The 22,083-nt window shown below is 37.0% G+C and overlaps 1 protein-coding gene across 2 annotated transcripts in view; it reads right to left on the bottom strand.

The window, feature by feature from the left end:
* The window catches only part of LOC307135171 (protein LBH), a 41,071-nt gene extending 28,811 nt beyond the window's left edge, over nt 1–12,260 (bottom strand). For both annotated transcript variants that reach the window (XR_013817640.1, XM_079831373.1), the window contains exon 1: nt 12,153–12,260. The gene's annotated coding sequence lies outside the window, so the exon portion shown is untranslated. The remainder of the gene's footprint in view (nt 1–12,152) is intronic.
* Between the last annotated feature and the right edge of the window lie 9,823 nt (nt 12,261–22,083).

Below are 22,083 nucleotides of genomic sequence, written 5' to 3'. Positions count from 1 at the left end.
AAAGTTCACAAAGCTGCCTCAGGTGAAATATAATGTGGATAATATTGAATAAATATCTTTTCGTCAGGTTAAATACTGATAATTGCTCACTCAGACCCCTTTATATAACCCTCTCTACTTAATTGTGGTACTCGCATAACCGTCATGTTTGTAGTTTTTTAACAATTTTTATATTTTTTGTAGTTCTAATCGAATCCTCGTCCATCTCGCAATGGGTTGTAGGCAATATCAGCCGTTAGAGTGCGCATCGATCTGCACTTCGAATTCTGACCAGAAATAGTAGACCATCCTGTAATCTTTGGAATACTGTTTTCAACATACTACGATTTGGGACATACTAATTATTTTTTCGAATACTATTTAGTATGGATAGTATGCGAATTGGGACGCAGCATTACTCAGTAAAATAGTCTATTGGCAGTTATACTGTGTATAAAAGGACTTTTGTTTAATGTAACGTAAAGTAGTCAGGTTGGTTCAGACATATTAAATAATATTTGACTTCAGTAAATTCATGTTAATGAAGATGTGACCACATAAAGTATCTTTTTACGGCTCGTTTCCACTGAGCGGTACAGTACTATACAGTACGGTACACAATTATCTTGATTGTTTCGATTGTCAGAAGTTGTGAATGGTACCAAAATCCCGAACCGAACCGTATCTCTTTTTTGGGACCCTTCCGTTGGGGTACCTAGCGCAGTAGTCCCAGTGGCGGCTGGTGCTAAAAAAGTTTTGCGGGGCGGCAAAAAACCCAATTAGTAATGTACTAATTTTCAAATAACCATTTAACAAGTGATATAATAATGTATCATCACTGCTTAGCTAAAACATGGGATATTCAGCATTTAAACATGCCATATGGTAATGCTGAGCTATATATCCAGAAAATCATGTCTCTATATTTTTGGACTGAATGGCGATGTACATTTTTCTATTTGAATTCAAAGAAATACGTATTTAACTAAAAAAAAAATATTTCATATCCTGCCCAACATTTTTTGGGTGAACTAACCCTTTAAAGATTATTAATAGATTTATTAATATCCTACAATAATATCGCCCTCCTACATACTTCCACTCAATTTTCATTTTCCTTCAGTACTCCGTCTGGGATTGCGGTATATTCTCTGGTTTTCTGGTAGTCAAATTTTAACCGGTCCAATCAGCGAACAGAGGGAGTGGCTGAGAACGATGACCTTGATGTTGTGCGCTACTTTGAGATGACATACGTCACGACCAAACGTTAGCGATTGTTATCGCAGATCCAATAGTTTTAAACTTCAACAGAGTACCCGCCTTCAAGGAAGTTAACACTTGTCAATGGAGAGTAGCCAGACTCTCTGTACAAATTAAATGTACGATAGTCTAGGACCAGGCTACTATATACTCAGAGGCAGAACAGTCTAGAATAGTGACAGCTAGCGTTACTCTGTGGTTGAATGTGATTGAAAAATCTGTCCTTTTCGCACTTTGGTGGTGCGTGGCCCTATCGCCCTAATGAAGAAGCCCCTGAGTAGTCTGGTACCTAAAAGGTGGAGCTAGACTCACTGCATTGATTGGTTGACAGAGAATCGCCACTTGCGCGTGCTACAAGGGGAATGACAAGACAAGAGGCGCCATTTTTTAATATACAGTTGGAATACAATACCATTGCAACACAATGTTTTTTTGTCGTGTGACAAACATTCACATGCCAAGAAGCAAGAACAAGATCTGCTTTATGTCCTCCATTGTTGTTTACTGTGTCGTTTTCTTCTTTGCATGAGAATGACGTTGATCGCTACATTGCACAAGCCGGATCAGGGTTTACCGTCCCGAATCGTACTGTACTGTATCGTACCGCTCAGTGGAAACGAGCCATAACAAAACATTTTTACAGTATATAAAATTAAACACGTTCAAATCTGTGTATCTGATTGAGCATTCAGTGTTAACTTATTTTTAAATACTATTATATTATTTATTAATATTCTGAATTATTTGTATATATTCAGTTTTTATTTTAGTTTAAGTCTTATATTTATATTACATTTTTAAGAATAGCACCACTGGTTACAGACAGACTGTGGTGGGGAATGTTAATTGACTTTTTCTGCAGGCCACATTTTTACACAAGTGGATGGCAACAAGTGACTATTTATGAGTAAGTAATTTATAATTCACTTAAATGATTCATTCAAAAACACTGATTCAATCCGGAATAAAATAACTGCCTGCCTTTTAAGTCATTGAATCATTCACTCTATTAATTTCAACATGATTCTCATGAGAATACACTCTAAAAAAAAGTTCTATATGGCACCAAAAATGGTTCTTGGCTCTTAATCATATGGGAACCAATTTTGGTGCTTCAGTGGTTCTTCAGAGGTTCTTCACCGGTTCTTTGACTAAGGTGCTATATAGCACCTCAAACTAAGGTGCTATATAGCACCGCTACCATATACAGAACATGTTAAGATATGGTGCTATATAGCACCAAAAGTGGTTCTTCTATGATTACGCCGAAGAACCATTTTTGGTGCCATATAGAACCTTTTTTTTTTGGAGTGTATGTGTGTATTTTTACGCAAAGTGTAGTTCTACCACACGTACATTTACTTACGTTTTCACACACTGAAACATATAATAATGGCATATTGACAGCACTAAAACTTTAATTATTTACGTATGAACAACTTTACCAACGTACAAATTTGTATATATTCCTATTTATTTGAATATTAAAATCTTGGCATTCATTTAGACTATTTTATTCAATTGTCGCATTTATTAAATGCAGTTTAATCATCTACATAATAAGAAATAATAACATTTCGCTCTGTTTGTGACTTCTGCTGCAAACTTGTTTTGAAGGATTACATGTTAATAAACAAGACCACTTAAAAAATGTTTTTAATCATTTAACCATTTTGTAATATTTAGTATATTTGCCGTGAGACACAAAAGGCGTTTTCTCTTTTATACAGGGACTGACAATAGGTCCATAAAATGCACCAAAACAAAACATAAATTCACAAAAGACATCAATTTTATTCGCATGCTGCAATCCAATTCGTTACAATCCATGCGTTTGCAAGGGACAGATCCAAATTCAGCCCTTTATCCAGCGATCTTCATCTCCATTCTCAGCAGTGACTGTAAACGTCAAATCCAACGCTCATTATAATGAATTAAAATTCAAAAACTGCGCCCTCAAGCGTTACAACATGTTTTACGGCAGTGATATCAAACGCTCATTGGCTGTTACAGTCGATGTACATTTGAAATTGGGAAATGCACGCCTTCACGGAGTGAATTTGAAACCAGATGAACATTTTCATGGATTAATAACTTATATTCTGCTCTGTTCCCCATACAAAACTATACCGCCAGAGAAGACTGGGACTGCAAAACATCATCATTTGAACGACTTTTGCTACCGTTTTTATACGCTTTGTGTTAAAGGGCGCGTTATTAATATGCACCTTTAGGCACAACGTGCATACTCTCTGCTTATTACAAACAGGTGCAGCTAGGGTTGCCACCTTCAATGTGGCAAAATAAGGGACACCCAATCAGGGTTCACTTGAGGGTGAGTAAATGATGACAGAATTTACATTTTTGGGTGAACTGTCCTTTGGGTGAGCAGTCATTCTGAACCAGTAATCTCTTTTTAGACCATTCTGAATTTATTTTATTTTTTTATTAATTTAGTTAAATTATTACTATATTATTGTGTAATTATTTGTCCCATTTTTATCTAAAACATTTTTTTAAATGTCATAAACTTTAAATGACAGGATTATTTATTATGATTAATATAGCCTAGCTAAATGATAAATTAATAATAATATTAATTAGGCTATAATCTAATTATTTAACCTGTCTAATGTCTAAAAAATATAATAATTCTGTCTGCAAAGCTCTGATAATGTATGGAATATTACATCAATATATTATCCATTAAAAAAAAACAAGAGGCCTATACCTTTAGAAGCACGGATGTGTCTGTCACCGCTGCTGCTTTAAGTCAGACAGCCTGAGCAACTGAAATGCTTCTCTGCAAGTTCGCCTGAGGTTCACCATGTGTTACTGGACAGACCCATTGATACCTGTTTTATATTCAGCCCTATATCTGGAGATCCTCTTGCATTCAAACGGTGGACGCAAGCTCGACATGTTTTTAAAAAACCACACAAGTTTACAGGGCATGTTCTCGAGACTCGAATCACGCGCAAATGAGCATCAGTACTACTTATGTACTACTTATGATTTCTTTATATTTGCTATTAGTATTCTCCACACTGCAAAATCTTTGTGTTTATTGAACTATGTGTGGACCTATGTAAAATACGGGACAAATACGTATTTCACGGGACGGGTAGCAACCCTACGTGCAGCAGCGCTCAAACCTTTTTAAATATTAAAAAATAAATGGATTCCTATCTGGAGAAGCGTTCAGTCTTTCCGCTCGCAAATTCCGCCATGGTGCAAGCGCAACTGGCTTTTAAAGGGAATGGGAGATGAGACTGATTGGTTTATTGCACATTACGCCCAAAACACACCCATGACTCATTAAGAGACTGCGTGCAACCCTTTTGGACCATGCGCCTGACGCGGCAAGTGTTTTTTTGTCGTTAAATTAAGTGCACCTGTGCCGTGCGCTTAGATTGTTAAAATAGGGCCCCTTGTTTATTGAGCAATGTTATGACAGTACTCTGCTCCTGAGATACAGCTTGTGACAGACTGGTCATATTTACACATGAGTACAGTCTGCCACATGATCTGATGGTCTGATGCAATGCAATGTGGAGCAGCTGGTGGTCCTACGCCCTCCGCATGGCACATATGCACACCATCCAGTGTGAATGACCAAGGCTGGGTGACTAACAAGGACTCATGGAATCGTGCATTAGCATCATCAGCACATGGTATTCGTTTGATAAAGAATGGGGTTTTATTAGCTACAGTGGTTTAGTTTACAAAATCAGTGTTGGGGAGTAGTTAACTACAAAGCTAAGCTACTAACTTAACTAGTAGCTCAGTTGCTTTTAAAACAATGTAGGTTTTCCAGTAGCTAACTACTTTTTCCAGCAAGTTGTGTAGCGCGACCAAAAGCTACATTCCGTTTTGTGTTTTGACGAGCCTGCAATGCATTGAAGCAGCACAGTGTTTGCTTCTTATGTTATCACATACTAAAACCGCGCGTTACCGCCATCTGTTGTTTCATCGCGCATCTTGCGGCTTTACGGTTCGCAGAGAAGAGATCGTCTGATGATTAAGGGCGTTTTCACACCTACCTTGTTTGGTCCGGATTTTCGGACTTTCAGTTTGGTCCGAATCAAAACTGCAGGTGTGAAACCTCCACCGTACCACGGTTCGGACCAAACAGACGAAATTTGGTCCTGAGAAAAGAGGTAGTCTCGGTCCAGATCAAACTGAACAAAGGTTCGGTTCGTTTCTAGTCTGAAAGCATTTTCTGTATGGTTCAGACTTTCAGACCATTTACAGGAAGTTCCTGTTTATGTTTAAATATTATAACGTTATTTTAAATTCAATCTAGGCTACATTGATTATGAAAAGTGAAAAGATGCGCAATATGTCAGAAGACAGAAAGTCAGAAATAATTTTGAACTAAATTTTGTATGATTTTGCTTAGAAAGCATTTCTTTAATGTGAATTTCGTTTTGTATAAATTGTATCTTGATTTTAATCAACGTTTAATCAGATAATTGCCTGGATTTAATAAATAAGAAGCAAATAGTCTATAGCAGACAATAATCGCGGGAGCGATCACATGCTTTGCACATGAACTGGAGCGGGTCTCAAATAAACCAAAACTCAGCAGGCTTGCCTCACAAACATGAGAAATATGTGAATATAAAGCTTGAAATGTCCACTTTTAAACGTAACGAATAAAAAATAGTCAAGCAATGCGCACTGTTCAATAGTGGCGGTGATATGCGTCCGTCCGTTCATTCATTCTTGTCAAAGACGCTGACGTCAGACGCACGTCCGTTTACAAACCAATCAATGTCCAGATGCAGCCCACATAGATGATGACGAGTGGACGTAAGTGTGTCATGTAAAGTTCTTTAGTGCGCTCGCATGATTGCAATGTGAAACCAAACCAAAACTAACCGAATGTATAAAAAGTATCAAAACATGAACTTCGGTTCGGACCTTGGTGCGGACTTTCAGGTGTGAAAACGCCCTAAAAGACGTACAGGAGTGGGTTGATAACTTCACACGACTCGACTAGTAAAGGTTATACTTGATTTATACAAACAAAAGATTAAAACGCTGTCTTAAAGGGTTAGTTCACCCAAAAATGAAAATTCTGTCATTAATTACTTACCCTCATGTTGTTCGACACCCGTAAGACCTCCGTTCATCTTCGGAACAGAAATTAAGATATTTTAGTTGAAATCTGATGGCTCTGAAAGGCCTCCAATTGGCTCAATGGTACTGTACACTCTCAAGACCCTTAAAAGGTACTAAAGACGTCGTTACAAAGTCCATCTCACTACAGTGGTTCTAAAATAACTTTATGAATCGGCGACAATAGTTTTTGTGCGCAAAAAACGCGTTATGAATCAGTGAGTCGAATGAGCAGTTTGAATCGCCAAATTTCAGCAGTTTGGCGGTTTGACACGCGATCCGAATCATGATTCGGCTCACTGATTCATAACGCTTCGAAGCTTCATGAGGCCGTGTTTTGAAATCGTCATCACTATATAAGTCGTTATTTAGGGTTAATTCTCGCCGATTCATAAAGTTATTTTAGAACTATATAGCAGGCTAATCAATTTAAAAAGGCTATTATGTAAAGGATGTACAATACAATTGCATGCATTTTTGTCTACTCCTGCGTATCAAAGTTGCTTATATTTTGTTCTTCCATTGATGGGACATGACATTTGTAGCGATTTTGCACTTTGACAGTCAGTTTGAGATATAGAGTATTGTATATTTGGATAGTTTACAAAATAAAACTTTACTCTTATCATAATTGTATTGCATTGTGTTGTTTTAAACCCCAAACATTTAACTTAAAACGTTCTTCATTAACGATTTTTCAGTTATTTGTAAATATCTGTTTAATTGTAAAAAAAAAAAAATATATATATATATATATATATATATATATATATATATATATATATATATATATATATATATATATATATATATATATATATATATATATAAAAGTAGTTTCGATGTAGCTAGCTACATTTTAGTAGTAGCCTAACTTGTAGTGTATCTAACTACTTTTTCAGAAGGGTAGCTTGACTGTAGTTTAACTATTTTCATGAATAAGTAGCTTGTAGCTTGTCAAACTACTGTTTCAGAGTAGCTTCCCCAACACTGTACAAGATGTATTCTTACTTGTAAACTTTTACTTATTATACTGTAATATTGTATTATTAGCAGGCCCGTCGCGACAAGACAGGCAAACCAAGCAATTGCTTGGGGCCCCGAGCTGGCCTGGGGCCCCAAGACAACGACAGGTTAAGAATAAAATGAAACGACAAACTGTGTGAGCGCCCCATTGATAGTCAATGCAGTAAAGTGCAATGACACTGTTATCGGGATCCCCCTTAAAAGGCCCCCTCTCAGTAGTCGCTGACAGCAGCCAGCCAACCACGCGATCTCTGCAGCCGGCAAAATACAAAATCTCTTCGGTTTTGAAGCGGAATTTTATGCTTCAGGAAGCCAAAAAAGAAAAAAGAGAAAGGAAGAGGAGGATAAGAAAAAACAAGATAGTGGTATGTGATAAATTACACTGGAAAAAATAGCTCTAACGTTACTTGTCTTGTACGAAAATGGTGTAAGTTTGCAGCAGGTAGGCTAGCAAAAATATGTTTATGTTAGCTATCGTTACCTGCCTGACGGCAAATGCTGCTTGTAACGAACACTTAGTGCAACTTTTTTTTCGACCAGACGGAATGACATGACATTGCTATAGCTTTGTAATAGGTTTTGATGAAAGTGGCATAGCATGCTATACTAACTATTATTTATGCTATGCATAAATAACCTGGAATAGTTAATATAGCATGCTATAAACAATTATATAATAACAATTATTATAAACATTATTTAACCAGAAAGAGGCAGAGGAACATGATTTTTTCCATAGCTTATCTTAATGTGCTAGTGTCGGGATATACGGTAGTGACAGTTTGCAAATATGACATTATTTTTATAAGTTACCAATGGATCTTGAACAATTACTTTATTCTGTGGCAATTTTTACACTGTTACATTTTGAAGTACAGTATCAGGACAACCCACATGTTTTACTGGTACTGTTTACATGTTTTACTGGTACTGCCCACATGTTTTACTGGTACTGTTTATTAACTATTTAACAAGGTATTATAGTCATCTGTTGCAACTTAATAATAACCATCCAGATATTTGAGATGTTTATAGATAGTTTACAAACCAGCTAGTAACCCTTAAGTATTCCCAGTGTTAGGAATATCTGGTCCGTCTATCTATGTAAATGTAATGTTTATAGATGTTTAAAAAATGGTTACTTAAAAAAATTTTTAATGATAAAGTGGTGTTTTTTGCAAATGTTTTCAAATTGTATGCACAGTATATGCAACAACAGTATTTGCACTGTAAACCTTTTTATTTATATAAAGTGTGGATGAACTTAAACTGTATGGCTATGCTGTGGTTCCTTTAGGCTTTGCGTGCATGCGGGTGGGGGGGGGGTATTGGGGGGGCCTCCATGTCCATTTTGCTTGGGGCCCCCAAATTTCTTCAAACGGCCCTGATTATTAGTATTATTATACTGCATAAAAGGTGTGCATGCATACGATGCTGCACGTTCACTCTATTTCACATGCACCGTCCGTCCCTCAACAAACCTGCTTTTTTAATCTGATGACACATACTATCACCTCATCATTTACATGGACAAAACCAGTATCCAGGCTTAGCTGATCTGAGATAAGGCTCTCAAGAGACCACAATGATACTTCTTATGCTTTGATGTGATGAGAAACAGCCAACCTATAAAGCCACACAGGTGACAGATGAAATAAGAGAGTTCTTTACTAGAGATCAAATTTGTGTTTTATCTGAGAAACCAAAGGTCTCGGTCGAGACTAGAGAGGGTATTATTCTGTCATTATCATTGTAGTTTACCCGTGATTCCATTTTGGAACTGGGTGGCTCAACTGAATCAAAGGGCCTGTGGAAAAAGTGAGGGTGAACAGATGAAAGAAAGTAGAAGCAGTACTACAAAAGAGAAAGGATTAAAGGACAGTGAAAATGAAACGATGAAGAAATAAACTGTTTGGACCAAAGAACGGCACCTATATACCTGATAAAACAGACCCTCAAGCTACAATCTCACGCACCGCTATCAAAAATCACAGCAGTTCAAAGAGCCATGAAAAATAATCCTAAATATAACTCAAACTTTTTAACTAAAAGCAGCATTCAGATTAATTAGCACCACACAGATGCTGGATGGCAGACAGATAAAGAAACTAAGCTGTTTATGTTCTCTGCCTTTAATGTTGGTTGCAAATGGGACTGATTATTCAAGCTCGCTATTATGTTGATGGTGACCAGCATAAATACAGCTCACTCCCCAGACCCTTGTTTGCATACAGGCTTTTTCAATGGTGAAAGTGAGCGGCAAAGACAAAAGGGACTTGAGTGAGGGATCAAAGGGATGTGCGTGTGCTTGGTGCCATTTATAGTGAGACAAAGCACTGTAGAAGACTGGCTTTGTAGGCGGCCGCACAAAGACTTCATATGATCATTAAAATATTTTCGGATGGGCAAACCCCGAAAAAACAGTGCAGGTGTTATTGTGGTTGGTTGCACTAGTTGTTTTAAAAGAAAACCCCATGCTCAATAAACTCCTGAATGCAGTGTGGTTACAAACACTATTTCTGACTTTTCTACCAATTAAAGGTGTGCGTTGCTCTGTGTTTCTGTGAAAAATAGAGATGGCATCTGAATAATTTAACATGCCTGGGTGCAACGACAGACCTCGCCCCCTTCCTGGTGAGATGGAAAATCTTACTCAAATCTAGGCAAATGACCGATACTTGCAGTCAGCTTGAATCAATAGCAAAACTCTCGTAACGAAACATTACCATCACAAAACACATGAATTAAACATGTAAAATAGCGCGCTAGCTTTAAAATAATTGACTGTTGAGCACAATACAACAGCAAAATCCAGAGCTGGATTGCAAAACAAGTCATATTAAGAAACAAAAACCCATTTTACACATTTCATGTAGCCTAAAATTGGAAAAATAGACCAATAAATAAAGTGTTAAAAAGCCATTGCTTTAAAATTGCCAATAGAAATGGACAAACATTAGCATAAGACATTTTAAATATGCTTATCTGTCCATAAAAACTGCATAATGTTAGCTATAACGTGAGTTTCACCCCAAAAATGCAAATTCTGACATTGTTTAATCACCCTCATGTAATTCCAAACTCATATTGCTTTATTTCTTCTGTGGAACACCAAAGACCCTCAGTCACTATTCACTTAGACATGTTTCTATTTTTATCAAAGTAGTAAAAGATTATTTTAGCAAGTGAAAAGAAATAATTAACTATTAAGGTACGAGAAAAATAAAAAGGGCGACTGCAACATTTATCTCATTTATCTTTATTTATTGTGATAAAATGTCGCAATTACCTTTTTTATGTTTTATTCCATGAAGCTTCCATACAATATAGCAAGGCCCAAGTGCTTTGCAAAATTAATAAAAAATATTAATAAAATTTGTATTGTATTATTTTTTATTTGTATGACCATTTGTGACTGAAATTACCATTCCAGTCATTACTAATTAATAGTTGTCAAAGTACCATTCCTTCACTAGAATACAACCTAGTCCCTTGCGTAAAAGAACATTGCAAACAAAATAACGATGCAATCGATATCCGGACCTAAGCATCCAGTCCGGAACTATCCGTTGTATTTAGACCATTTTACCCAACAAATAATAAGATAAGACTAGCCTACAAAAAGTGTAATTTAAAAAGATTATGATAGGCTACTGCTTTCACCCAGCAAACATTTAGACATTTAATGACCCTCTGACACGTCCTGTCATTGTTGAAAAATAGTTCCAAAATGAAATTTGAAAGGACATATCTGAATGCATTTGTAGCAAATGTTCTGTGTTACATATTTTTTTACGATTTATGCCGTCCTACCGCGACTATTTTTGGCCAGGGACACGATGCCATCGGACCAATGTTGGGCTGGAATATTCGTGTAACGTGTAATCAGTAACGTAACACCGTAAATGGAAGAAAGAATACCGTGTTACATTTTTTTCCGGTATATGCCGTACTTTGGCTATTTTTGACCAGGGACACGAGGTTGCCGTCGGACCCATGTTTGCTGAGCAGGGATACTCATGTAATCAGTAGGCTAATGTAACACCGTAAATGGAAGAATACCGTACCCGTATAGGCATGAGTGTGAGTGAATGATGACAGAACCAGTCTTAAAAATAAGGGTTCTTTAATGGCATCTGTGGTTCCATAGCACAAAAGGTTCTTTAGATGATTAAAATGTTCTTCACACAAATACATTTTTATTTTATTTTAAGAACTATTCCCTGAAAGGTTATTTGGGGAACCTAAAATGTTTTTTTTTTTTACATCGCTTGGAAAACACACTTTTAAGAGTGTGTTATTCCTTCGAAATCAGAATGAGCAGTTGCTGGTAATACTTTCCTAATAAGATAGGCTACTAAAGCCATATCTGAATGCATAAAGGTAGCCTAATAGACATAAGAATACATTTGACAATTATTTTTCATTAGAACACAATATTGGTGGCATAATAGCATTGAAATGAGTTTCAAGCATCAAGAACAGAGTGATCATAAGTTTTCTTTTCGTTCTTAAAAATCTCGTATAAGCGATAACAGAGATTTGCTTTCATTAGGCTAATTGTAGTCAATAGACTCAAGGCAATCCATCGCACAATGCAATGCATCTTCCTCAAAACACGAAAATATCTCACATATCATGCAGTAAATCCTGGACCACTGAATGCTGATGAACGCTTTAAGTGTTCCTCAGACAGTTTCTGAGTTCAAGCTCAAGCACACATTGTGCACGGCATTTGTACGGCTGATGTGTAAAGTGCTTACCTGTAGCCTTCAGAAGTGTTGGCTCTCCGTGTAAAGCCCGTGACTGTTGCTCTTTCCAGTGGATGTGTGTGCTAGACTCACTCAAGTCTGATTCTCCCAGACTGAAGCGCTGCTACTGTTACCTCAGAGCGCGCGACCGAGATAGCGACTGTAATTTCACGCGCACTCACCCAAGTCACAAGAGCACGACTGTGTGAGTGAGTGTTTCGCGCGCGCGCGCGTGTGTGTGTGTGTGTGTGTGTGTGTGTGTGTGTGTGTGTGCGAGAGAGAGAGACACCTCTGTCTCTTCACGATGGTTTTGAGATGCAGATAGTTTAGTGTACATTACCATTGAACATTTGCCATAATTCAGATGTTAGATATGGCCTTACTGCAAACCCAGTATAGCTATATGCAGGAATTATAATTTAATATAATAATGGTTTATGAAATATTAAATCTCTCCTCTACAAATCATGTCTGACAGTCCTTTTAAAAGTAGATGGTAACCTTTTCACATATATAGCTGAAATTCATGACTTATCATTACTAATTTGAACTTATTCTAAAAATATGCCTACATGCAAGCTAATTGTTTTCATTCAATATTAATTTACAAACAAAATTATTTTAAGGGCTAGATCAAGTTAAAAAAAAATCATTTTGTAGATAGCATTTTGTGGATTTTTAAATGTACTATATTGTTGTCTTTTATTCGTTTATTAATTGTATAAATTGAACATTTGCACTTGTATTATTAATTACATGTCTGAGGCATTTCTCCTCACAGTTTTTATGTTCGTCACCACAACACCGTCCTAAAGCAATGCATCACTGGAGATGGACAAACATGACCAGGTCGGTTTATAAACAGTGTTGTGGGTAACACAAATAGCCTAATGTGAGTTCAGTATGTAATCAGATTACTTTTTTCAAGTAAATAGTTGTCAGGGTTTTGTCTTGTTTAGTTGTGTTTTTGTTCATAAACTGTGTCCCAATTCAAAGGCTTTATCGTTCGAAGGACACGACTTCAAAGGTCATACATTCGAAGGCCACAAAGTTTGACTGAGCGTTGTTAAATGAGACAGTCTAGCCTACGGAGGATGCAGCCTCTGACGCAGCTTTTTCCTTGCGTCACATTGTCCATTCTAACCATCCTAAATAGTATGTGAGATTAGAATAAAATCTACCTGCAATAGTAGACCATCCATCCAGGGACTTCTGACATACTCTTTTCAACATTGAATGCTTTGAGACACACTTATTCTACTATTTAGGATGGATATGGACATTGGGATGCAGGGAAACTTCTTTGTCAGTTGTTGTGTGCTAAGTGGTGTTAGTGTATTGATTTCCTTCCGTATCTACTACTTGTTTATTTAAAGTATTGCCTGCATCTCCTTAACACCATATACACTGATCAGGCATACCATTATATTGTTGGTCCCCCTTTTGCTGCCAAAACAACCCTGAACCATCGATGCATGGACTCAACTAGACCCCTGATGTGCTGTGGTATCTGGCACCAAGATGCTAGCAGCAGATCCTTTAAGTCCTGTAAGTTGCGAGGTGGGGCCTCTATGAATCGGACTTGTTTATTCAGCACATCCCACAGATGCTCGATTGGATTGAGATCTGGGGAATTTGGAGGCCAAGTCAACACCTCAAACTCATTGTTGTGTTCCTCAAACCATTCCTGAACCATTTTTAAACTCAAATCTTTACGCTTGCCCATTTTTCCTGCTTCTTTTTGACCATTCTTCTAGAAGCGCATTTGTGAGGTCAGGCACTGATGTTGGACAAGAAGGCCTGGCTCACAGTCTCCGCTCTAATTCATCCCAAAGGCGTTTTATCAGGTGGAGGTCAGGACTTTGTGCAGGCCAGTCAAGTTCCTCCACACTAAACTCGCTCATGCATGTCTTTATGGACCTTGCTTTGTGCACTGGTGCGCAGTCATGTTGGAACAGGAAGGGGCCAGAAAAAACAACAACCCCACACCATAATCACCCCTCCACCAAACTTTAAACTTGGCACAATGCAGTCAGGCAAGTACCATTCTCCTGGTAACCGCCAAACCCAGACTCGTCCATCGGATTGCCAGACAGAGAAGCATGATTCGTCACTAGAGAACATGTCTCCACTGCTCTAGAGTCCAGTGGCGGCGTGCTTTACACCACTGCATCCGATGCTTGGTGATGTAAGGTTTGGATGCAGCTGCTCGGCCAATGAAACTTATTCCATGAAGCTCTCTACGCACTGTTCTTGAACTAATCTGAAGGCCACACAAAGTTTGGAGGTCTGACTCTGCAGAAAGTTGGCGACTTCTGTGCACTGTGCGCCTCAGCATGCGCTGACCCCGCTCTGTGATTTTACGTGGCTGCTGTTGTTCCCAATTGCTTCCACTTTGTTATATTAACTCTAACAGTTGACCGTGGAATATTTAGTAGTGAGGAAATTTCATGAATGGACTTATTGCACAGGTGGCAACCTATCACGGTACCACGCTTGAATTCACTGAGCTCCTGAGAGCGAGCCATTCTTTCACAAATGTTTGTAGAAGCGCCTGCATGCCTAGTGCTTGATTTTATACACCTTTGACTATGGAAGTGATTGGAACACTTGAATTCAATGATTTGGAGGGGGGTCCCATACTTTTGGCAATATAGTGTATGTGACTGTATAGCTGTGTCCCAAGGCCATGCCTTCGAAGGCAGTTGAGTAAATAAATACAATACTTAGATATAAAAGTGTAATCCATCAATTTCTCTCAAAAAAGCAATGTCGTCAGTGCGCAATGAATTCTGGGATAAGCTAGGGGGACCATCTGTTGTACGAATGCGGCCTTCGAAGGATGGATCCTCTGAATCGGGACGCAACTTATGAGTATTCAATTGCACCTTTTTAATGTATTGAACTACATTCAAACATAACTGTTACCATACTGGTTATTATAGCTTCCAGCTAACCTGACCAGGATATTATTTATTCATTTTTAAATAATAAAAACGTATCACTAATATATAACAGTCAGCTATGTTACAATTAACTGTGAGTGATGCTTTTTCCTGGCTAGTTAAACCATTTTGCAAGTGATTGTATTTGTGATGTAAAAAGTCAAGTCCTCTGGAGTTCACACACTCACTGGTATCTTATGTGCTGGCATTTCTGTGTCAAATTACACAGCGTGATGGAAAACAGGGAGAGATGTTAAATGTCAGAGGTTACAGCACCTCACATTCCTATTGGCTCAACCCTGATAGAGATGATGATGATGATGATGTCACAGAGAGTAACGAGTGAAAGGAGATGCTGCTGTTCATGCGTGATCCAGTAAAACCCAGACCTCAGCCTCTTGGCAGGCAGATTTTTCCAGTGGCTCTGTAACTTGACAAGGAAAGGTATCCGTTTTGACACATATACCTCTGTGCATGTTAATTTTTAAACAGAAAGAGTCAGTGTCTGTTCAGCGCCATCATCATGCATTCCTGCACCAAAGATAAAAGAATTTTAGTCATGATCGACAAAAAGTATTTGGACACATTTGTACACTCAAGTCACAATTGTCAGCTAAAAACAACATTTTCTCAGAACTGATTTCACTTTTCTGAGCAAGATTTTGTGATGACATTTAACTAGTTTCAATATGATCTTTAGTGATTGTATGAAAACCCTAACCTAACCCTAACCTTTTTTGCTTAATGTGCTTTATTTCTCTAAAATAAATGCCACTTGTTTGATATTTTGTTACAAAGTGCAAAGACAATTTGAAACCCTAACATTTAAAATAATTAATTGGTTTGAGTAGAACCAACTCAAATTAAACAAATTAGTTCAAACAAATGAACTTGTATGAGTATTTTAGAGTTCTCAAAACTGACACATTTTAAGTAATCTGAATTGTTTCATTTTGAGTTTTGTGAACTTGTTTCTTTTAATTTAGACTAACTTAAATTTAACCGAAACTGGGCTGGGATTTCGATTTCTCAGCATGCTTTGCCATGACACTCAAAAGGGACAGTAAAGGCCAAAATGAAGTGTTATTTTGTGTGTGTGTGTGGGGGGGGGGGACAAAATGTCCCCACAAAGGTGGCAATATCCGAAATCCTCATCCTTTTGGGGACATTTGTAGGTCCCTATGAAGAAAACATCTTATAAATCAGACTAAGTGATGTTTTTTGAAAATGTAAAAATGCAGAATGTCTCCTGTGATGGGTAGGTTTAGGGGTAGGGGCAGTGTAGGGGGATAGAAAATACGGTTTGTACGGTATAAAAACCATTACGCCTATGGAAAGTCCTCATAAAACATGAAAACCCAACATGTGTGTGTGTGTGTGTGTGTGTGTGTGTGTGTGTGTGTGTGTGTGTGTGTGTGTGTGTGTGTGTGTGTGTGTGTGTGTGTGTGTGTGTGTGTGTGTGTGTGTGTGTGTGTGTGTGTGTGGTGTGTGTGTGTGTGTGTACAAGATTAACGTTAAATGGGAGATTTAGTAATGTTTAATATTTTGTTATGCTAGTTTAGAAGAGTTTCTGTTATGTTGGGGTTTTAAAGGGTTACCATCATGGTGACGGGTGGAACATGAGCTTAGTTTGAGAACAGATATATGTTAAATACCAAAGCATTGTGTAAACAATTAGCAAGGTGGCATTTTTATGAATTTATTGAAGTTAAAGCTAGTCAAGTTTCCACTACTAAATTTTTTTGATTATATTATATTTTTAAGTTAAATTTATGAATTATCTTACTCAAATATATCAATTTCAGAGCAATTAAAATGATTACCAAATAAACTTAAACTTAAATTTCTTAACTTTAAGAACAACTGATTGCCTCCATTTTGCTTGAGTTTTGCCAACTTATTTGGGTTTACAGTCCACAATTTGAAGTATTCAAATACTTTTTTGGGGCCACTATTGCTGACATTTATTTCTCATTAAAAAGACCAGACCAGTTTCTCTAGTCTCACACCAAACACAATCTGAAATGCAATTTCCAACAAGAGTTCAAGAGGTTCAGGATTGCCGGCTTGCAGACTTTTCTTGAGAAATTGAAATGTAGTGCTCCTCTCCTCTCCTCTCCTCTCCTCTCCTCTCCTCTCCTCTCCTCTCCTCTCCTCTCCTCTCCTCTCCTCTCCTCTCCTCTCCTCTCCTCTCCTCTCCTCTCCTCTCCTCTCCTCTCCTCTCCTCTCCTCTCCTCTCCTCTCCTCTCCTCTCCTCTCCTCTCCTCTTCACTCTCCTCTTCACTCTCCTCTTCACTCTTTTCTACAACTGCTGTGTCTCTTTGAATGAAGAGCTCTGAACTCTGCGTGTGTGGAGGAGTGTAATAGAGTGACCTTTCAGTAATTTTGCCATCTCGTATAAATTCACTTCAGGCCTGCTTTCTGACATTCTCTATTCATTCAACCAATTAGCACCTCGTGCATCTGCCTACTCTCCCTCAGCTTTTGTGGAAGTTTCAGATTGAAAGCAGTTCTGAGCAAAATAAGTAATTAACTGAAATTTCTTTCAATATCCTGATGTCCTCCGGCTGAAGAGGAATCTCTAACATCAGAAGTAATGTTAAGTTTGATTGAAGAACTCGTAAATCTTATTGGTGTGCTGAGTGGCATCTCTACAAGTTATAAAATTTGAATAATTATTCACTCTATATAATCGTATTCACCATGTAGTACTACACTGTAAAAAATGATTGTTGGTTTAACTTAAACGTTATAGTAACAGTAACCTGGTTGCCTTAAAATTTCAAGTTCACTGAAATTTTAAAAAAAAATTGTTAATTCAATGAAGGATACTCAAAGTATTATGTTATCTGAACCTCATAAATTATCTAAGTTGATTTGACAAAATAAAAAATGTTGCGAAGACAAATCATGAAAATATTTTGTACAGGGTATATACTATAATCAAACGTTTGAAAGCATTTTACTGAGTTTCATGAGGTGTGAAAATCCTAAGTGATAAATTGTGACATGAAGTGCTTTATAAAACTAAAATTAAACATTTGGTCACACTTTAGATTAGGGTCAAATTTCCCTAATAACAAACTATTAACTATGACTTTTGCCTCAATAAACTTCTGCTTATTAATATTTAGTACGGTATTGTTAAATTTATGTATTGGGGATTAAGGGATGAAGAATATGGTCATGGAGTATAAGGCATTAATATGTGCTTTACTAATAAACAGCCAATATCCTAGTAATATGCATGCTAATAAGCAACTAGTTAATAGCATTGGGCCCTACTAAAATGTTGCCAAACATTTTTTGTAAAGCTGAACTGGATAATGAAACCATCAATGCAAATATTTAAGAACTAAAAAGCATTTGTGGGTGAAAATGTTTGGACAGGTGGCAAATATCTCTCTAATTGTGAATAAATGTATAAATCCATTATCCAGAATATTAACAAAAGTAAAGTCATTAGAATTATTTGTGAAAGTTCAAAAACATATATGTGGAAAAACAAAAATAACTCATTGCCAAAGGGATCAAACTTTTCCTCTTGTTATTTATTTATTAAGGGCTAAGGCACAATGATAATTGGATGTCATGTAGTTTAACTGGTGTTAACACTAAGATAATTTATTTTCTATAGTGAACACACATATTCATGAAATATATTATGTAAGCCTATACTTTAAAGCTGCAGTCTGTAACCTTTTTGGGTTAAAAATGATCCAAAATCAATTTTTGAGCAAGTACATAACCAGTCAGTGTTCAAAACTATCTCCTTACCTTCATTTATAGCGGATCATAGCCTTTTCTCAAAGCAGCTGAAATAATTAAACGTATCATTTTGATGGCGGATTGTAATCCAGAAAGGTCCAAATGACAAGAATCAGTGACAACTGGAGATTCACCCGTAGTCAAAAGCAAAAGATTAGACTGTACGGAAAATGAAATTTACACGTAACGCTAATACACACTAAATACACATAGTCACACAATGCTGATGTTGTTACAGTAATATACAGTGGCAAGAAAAAGTATGTGAACCGCTTGCAGAATCTGTGAAAATGGGGATCATTTTAACTAAATAAGAGGGATCATTTTTTATTTACTGCCCTGAATTCGATATTTTACATAAAAAAATTTTACGTATAGTCCACAAGTAAAAAAAAAAAAAAAGCTGAATTTATTAAAATGACCCCGATCAAAAGTTTATGAAGCATTGATTTTCAGTGCTGTGTCGTTCCCTGGATGATCCACGGCTGTTTTTTTTGTTTTGTTTTGTGATGGTTGTTCATGAGTCCCTTGTTTGTCTTGAGCAGTTAAACTGCCCAATGTTCTTCAGGAAAATTCTCCAGGTCCTGCAGATTCTTCAGTTTTCCAGCATCTTTTTCATATTTGAACCCTCTCCAGCAATGACTGTATGATTTTAAGATCCATCTTTTCACACTGAGGACAATTGAGGAACTCAAACACAACTATTAAAAGAGGTTCAAACATTCACTGATGCTCCATCTTTCTGACTTTTGAACAGGATGAAGATGTCCAAATTTTTCTTATTTTGTTTACAGTTTTTCTCAATTGCTAAAACACTAAACCCTATTGTCTGAACCAAATGCTCAGTTGCTTGAACCCTCTGATTGAATCAATCACTCTTTTGGCAAAACCATAAGCACTTTTCACCCATTTAGACACAACTTGCCAACACATTTTCATTGTGATGCACCCGTGCTGTATAACGGTGAGCACAGGCGACAAAAGTCAAACACAATTAAAGCACAGATGTCACCACTTGAACACAACAACTCAAAATGGATCACACTTGTGGCTAATGATGTGAGGGAACATATACAGTCAGCAGTTCAGAGAGCACTGGTTTGTGAGGCCCTACAATGGATAGAAATCTGAGAGGAAGAGTTTGTGTGAGAGGAGGTCAAGGTGGTCGAGGTGGTCAGTGAAGACAAAGGACAAAAATATCAGCTACTGTGATTGACCATGTTCTTGTCCATGGTATGAGCATGAGGGAGGCTGGACAAAGGGTACAACCAAACATCAGTAGATTCACTGTGTCCACCATAATCCCAAGATTTAGAGAAGAGAACAGCTAATTAACTTTTTTTGACTTTATAGTACAGTATGTAAATGTTGACAGCAATTACTGTATGACATACTATATACTGTACCACAGTATACTGTAAGTAAAAATATGTTTCAGTACATCACTGCGATATACTGTAGTATTGTAATGGAGGGTTGGTCTAACTGTTTGTAGGCCTAGTTTTCCATGTATATTTTTGTACTTTATTTTTAAAGTTCTTACTGTACACAAGTGGCAAACACATAAGATTTCTGTTTTGTCTTTTTCTACAAGTGCTAAATGCACAGGTTTTTTTTTGTTTTGCAACATGCATTTAGCCTACAGTGAACAATAAACATGTATTTCTCCAGCTTCATGTCCTGAGCATTGTGTTTTCTATTTTTCTACGTAGTGTTTAGTGACTGTTCAGTAGTGTTTTTAATTTTGATGGACTCTGGGAATGATTTGACAACATAGTTCAGTTTTGAGCAGAGATTGGACTGTTTTGAGGTGAAAGTTTGGTTTTGCAAGAAGAGTCTGAGGTTTTGTGAATGTAGCTTGAAAATGGGTTTTGTGTTCACAGTTTAGAGAAAAGGAGAGCAGCTTACAAGAAATGTGTCTTAGCAATCGAGAAAAACTGTAAATATCTGTTTTTTTTCCATTTAGTACTGCCCTTCAGAAGCAACAGAAGATACTTGCATGTTTCCCAGAAGACAAATTAAGTACAATTTACCTTGATCCTCAAAGTTTTCACCCCCCAGCTCATTAATGCATCGTGTTTCCTTCTGGAGCATCAGTGAATGTTTCAACCTTTTTTAGTAGTTGTGTTTGAGTCCCTCAATTGTCCTCGGTGTGAAAAGATGGATCTTAAAATCGTACAGTCATTGCTGGAGAGGGTTCAAATATGCAAAAGATGCTGGAAAACTGAAGAATGTGCAGGACCTGGAGGATTTTTCTGAAGGGTTCACATACTTTTTCTTGCCACTGTATTAATAATTTGCATGGTTTGATGTGATATGGGCTAATAGATTGTTACTTTCAAACAACGTCGGTAGCACAATTTTTTGTAATGTTTTTTTTCTCTCAGTTGCACAACCCACGTAAAGACGATAATTCCGCAAATAACTGCAATGGCAGGTTTCAAACAGAGATAGCGACCAAGAGACACAACTTATGGACTGTAGCTTTAAGTGAAGAAAGACTACTGGTAACACTTTACAATACGGGTGCACTAATATGCATTAAATAATCTTAAATGCTTAAATAATCATGAGTTAATGTATGACTCATGAAGAACTAATGATTACTGCATCAGGAACTAATGAAGATTCTACATGATTAATAGATTATTAATTTGTTATTAGTTAAATGTGTCATATTGTGTTAATTCCCTAATAACATATTATATTAACTAATCATGTAAATTAATGTGTTAATTACCACAATGGGTCAAAGCCATGCATTTCAACTTCCAGTTGTCTGCTTTAATGAATCATTAGCTAACGATTTGCAAAGGTATCATGTTGTGACTTTACTTGTTGAGGCACATGACTGTTAACTAATTGTTAAGTAATATGTCCTTGTGGTTATGGCTTTTGAATTAATTTTTAATTAGTTAATAGTCATGTGCCTCAAGTCACAACATAATGATACCTTTGCAAATCGTTAGCTAATGATTAATTAAAGCAGACAACTGGAAGTTGAAATGCATGGCTTTGACCCATTGTGGTAATTAACCCTCCTGTTACCCTCAAATCTAGTAACATTTGTTACCCACTGGGGTCAATTTGACCCCAGCAATTTAAACCTCCAGAATATGAATAATTTTTTTTTCTTCTGTTTTTACAAAGGTTTATGTCTCAGGTCATTTATGTCTGAAGCATATCTGGTGGGCCCTGGAACCATTTTGATGACATTAGCAGCACTATGG

This window comes from Gobio gobio (genome assembly GCF_949357685.1).
Source record: "Gobio gobio genome assembly, chromosome: 12".
Classification (NCBI taxonomy): Eukaryota; Metazoa; Chordata; class Actinopteri; order Cypriniformes; family Gobionidae; genus Gobio; species Gobio gobio.
This window is presented reverse-complemented; position numbering and strand designations above follow the sequence as displayed.